Source organism: Leptodactylus fuscus, chromosome 6 (assembly GCF_031893055.1).
Source record: "Leptodactylus fuscus isolate aLepFus1 chromosome 6, aLepFus1.hap2, whole genome shotgun sequence".
NCBI classification, from domain to species: domain Eukaryota; kingdom Metazoa; phylum Chordata; class Amphibia; order Anura; family Leptodactylidae; genus Leptodactylus; species Leptodactylus fuscus.
In genome coordinates, this window is record NC_134270.1 from 120,922,909 (window position 1) to 120,926,941 (window position 4,033).

Consider the following 4,033-nt stretch of genomic DNA (forward strand, 5'->3'; position numbering starts at 1 on the left):
CACAGTCCCAAATTAGTCGAATGGTAAATCCACCATTCGTCTAAATTGGAGGTTATCTGTTTCCGGCCACCAATTACTTTTTCCGATTTTTTTAACTGCCTCCGTTGTCGTATTTCCTGTCCCACCTCCCCTGCACTGTTATTGGTGCAAAAAACACGCCAGGGAAGGTGGGAGGGGAATCGAATTTTTAGTGAGTTTGCCACCTGGTGTTCAATTGGAATCGAACACCTTGAACGGCCTGATATTCGATCGAATATCAATTCGATCGAACGCTGTTCGCTCATCTCTAATTCCTATGGGTGCATGCTATTTGAAACGGCCGTTTTGAATAGTACTCGCTCATCTCTAGTTATCATCCAAGAACAGTTGAAATCCAAATAGCCAGGGTCACCAGAATACCAAGATTGGATTTATTGAAATACAATACCAAACAGGAAAACAATTGGGTGCCCCTGGTCATCACCTACAACCTACACCTGAAGGTGCTGAGAGGAATCACACACAAACTACATCCACTACTGCAAAAAGATAACTGTGTAAAATCGATATTTCCAGACTGCCCTCTCCTATGCTATAAACAGCTACCTAATCTCAGGAATATGATCATTAGGAGCTCACTGTAACCTCCAACTGCAACGGAAACATTTCCGTGCAGACAGAGAAAGCAAAAAACCTGCCCGCACATACTGACTACTGGCAAAATAAAGATCCCCAACTCTGATCAGGACTACAAGATTCCAGGTACCTTCACCTGCAGCACACCTAATGTGGTGTATGTAATAATATGTACCAAACGTATGGGGGGTCTTTATGTATGGGAGATAGGGCAGACATTGCAGAATGCGGATGAATTCACACCATCACACGATTACAGAGCAGAGAATGGACCTCCCTGTGCCAAAACACTTCTGCAATCAAAATCATAATATGATCAAAGACATGAAGATCCTATTTTAAGAGGGAATTTCAAATGTAAAAGAGACAGGAGAGTATGGGAGTATAAACTCATGACACATTCCAGAGGGGGTTAAATCTGTCGCATGGATTTATGTCCTTCTACAAGAACTAGGCATCACATCACCAATCATCACCAATCAAAGGGACCATAAAAATTCAGAGGGACATCCTTTGAACTGTTCATTTGTTTTTTAACTTACCTCTTTATCTGTGTGTACTGCTTTTCATCACCTGTCATACTTGATTCCTGTACCCTGTTTGTGTATAAATATGCATGCCTTCAGAAATTGTGCCATACCATGCCTGATGAAGAGTAGTCTCGAAAGCTTGAAAAGGTATCAACTACTGAGGACTCTAAATCTTTATATTATACTATATTGTGTCCATCGTACAGCTCTACAGTGTAGTATTATCTCACTAGATTGCATTTATCATACACTCCTACAGTGTACTATTATAGCATTATATTGTATACATGTATAACTATGACATATAGATATACGAGTCACTACTGTTGCCCTAGTTACCGACGAACACAGATATCACTATATATCGGCCAAGTGATCAGTGTCAGGGATTCCTGTACTATTTCTCTCATACATGCTGGGTTAGGCAGGCTCGTACATTGACACTCTGCACTCCAGAACACACGCGGCATTGTTCTGCCGCTGTATATCCAGGGTAAGTGAGTGTGCTAATGGTTATTTTAGGTTTAATTTCCCATGTCTCTGGAGTCACAGGAATAAGACTTCCACTTTCTGTTAGACTTTTGAGTAAATAAACACCGCAATATACACATCTGTATCTGCTTAAGACAACATCTGGCAGAGACAGCACAGGTGTAATGTGCCCACTTCCAGGAAAGTATGGCTTCCTTGTGCTGTTCAGATGCATCTTAATATCCTAGTGTCTATCTGATATAGCCAAAGAAGTATCTACTACCAAGCTTGGTCCTGGGACTTCTTTGGGGCCCATAGGAGGGTTTTTTCCTAAACCCTCACCTGTGGGAACTGTGATGTTCTTCTGTATTACAGATACCACAGGGGCAAATGATGAAGTCCAAGATGTGATGGTGGCAAAACAAACCATTGAGTGCCTACGTCAAAGCATAGCATGTAACTACATATCAGTGTACCATCCTGTGTCATCTTGGCATGGCTAGCCTTAAAGGAGTATTCCAATTATTTCAAGTTACCGCTATTGGGGTACTGGGGTACAGCCACTTCATTCATGCCAAAAATAGCCATGCAGGATTTCGTTGATGATTTGGTGATGCTAGAGCAATGGGAGGATCTATTCCCACTGCCCAGGGAACCACACTAACAGCATCAGGGACGTGTTTTCAACAAGTACAGAGGTATCAAGAGCAACACCCCCAATGTTCTGAGTACCTAATTTGAATATTGAATAAAACTAAATTTTCTCAGCATCCATGGGGCTGTGAAACATAACAAATGTATGATTTTTTTCATGTTACTGCATCTACCATATTGTGGTGGAAGTTTACTACTGAGTGTTTTTTTATATACTGTAGGTGGTTGAGATGACATCTAGGAGCCCATTTAGGCAAACCAGTATCCTTCCTCCTTAGGCCCCATCTTCTCAATGACACTACGGGGCCCCAATCACCTGGCACTTTGCAGCATCTCTCTGCTGCCTGAGGTCTGCTGTTGTGTGGGCACATACCCTGGCCACAGAGCTAAAAGCTCTGAGAATCAGGTAACAGTTGCATATAGCTATACAGTCATGGCCAAAAGTTTTGAGAATGACACAAATATTATATTTTCACATGATCTGCTGCCCTCTGGTTTTTATGTGTGTTTGTCAGATGTTTTTATCACATACAGAAATATAATTGCAATCATATTATGAGTAACAAAAGCTTATATTGACAGTTAGAATGAGTTAATGCAGCAAGTCAATGTTTGCAGGGTTGACCCTTCTTCTTCAGGACCTCTGCAATTCTCCCTGGCATGCTCTCAATCAACTTCTGGACCAAATCCTGACTGATAGCAGTCCATTCTTGCACAATCAATACTTGCATTTTGTCAGAATTTGTAGGTTTTTGTTTGTCCACCCGTCTCTTGATGATTGACCACAAGTTCTCAATGGGATTAAGATCTGGGGAGTTTCCAGGCCATGGACCCAAAATCTCTATGTTTTGTTCCCTGAGCCATTTAGTTATCACCTCTGCTTTATGGCAAGGTGCTCCATCATGCTGGAAAAAGCATTGTTGATCGCCAAACTGCTCTTGGACGGTTGGGAGAAGTTGATCTTGGAAGACATTCTGGTACCATTCTTTATTCATGGCTATGTTTTTAGGCAAGACTGTGAGAGAGCCGATTCCCTTGGCTGAGAAGCAACCCCACACATGAATGGTTTCAGGATGCTTTACAGTTGGCATGAGACAAGACTGGTGGTAGCGCTCACCTCATCTTCTCCAAATAAGCTGTTTTCCAGATGTCCCAAACAATCGAAAAGGGGATTCATCAGAGAAAATGACTTTACCCCAGTCCTCAGCAGTCCACTCCCTGTAGCTTTTGCAGAATATCAGTCTGCCCCTGATGTTTTTTCTGGAGAGAAGTGGCTTCTTTGCTGCCCTCCTTGAGACCAGGCCTTGCTCCAAGAGTCTCCGCCTCACAGTGCGTGCAGATGCACTCACACCTGCCTGCTGCCATTCCTGAGCAAGCTCTGCACTGCTAGTAGCCCGATCCCGCAGCTGAAACACTTTTAAGAGACGGTCCTGGCGCTTGCTGGTCTTTCTTGGGCGCCCTGGAGCCTTTTTACCAACAATGGAACCTCTCTCATTGAAGTTCTTGATGATGCGATAGATTGTTGACTGAGGTGCAATCTTTCTAGCTGCGATACTCTTCCCTGTTAGGCCATTTTTGTGCAGTTCAATGATGACTGCACGTGTTTCTTTAGAGATAACCATGGTTAACAGAAGAGAAACAATGATGCCAAGCACCAGCCTCCTTTTAAAGTGTCCAGTGGTGTCATTCTTACTTAATCATGAAAGATTGATCTCCAGCCCTGTCCTCATCAACATCCACACCTGTGTTAATGGAGCAATCAC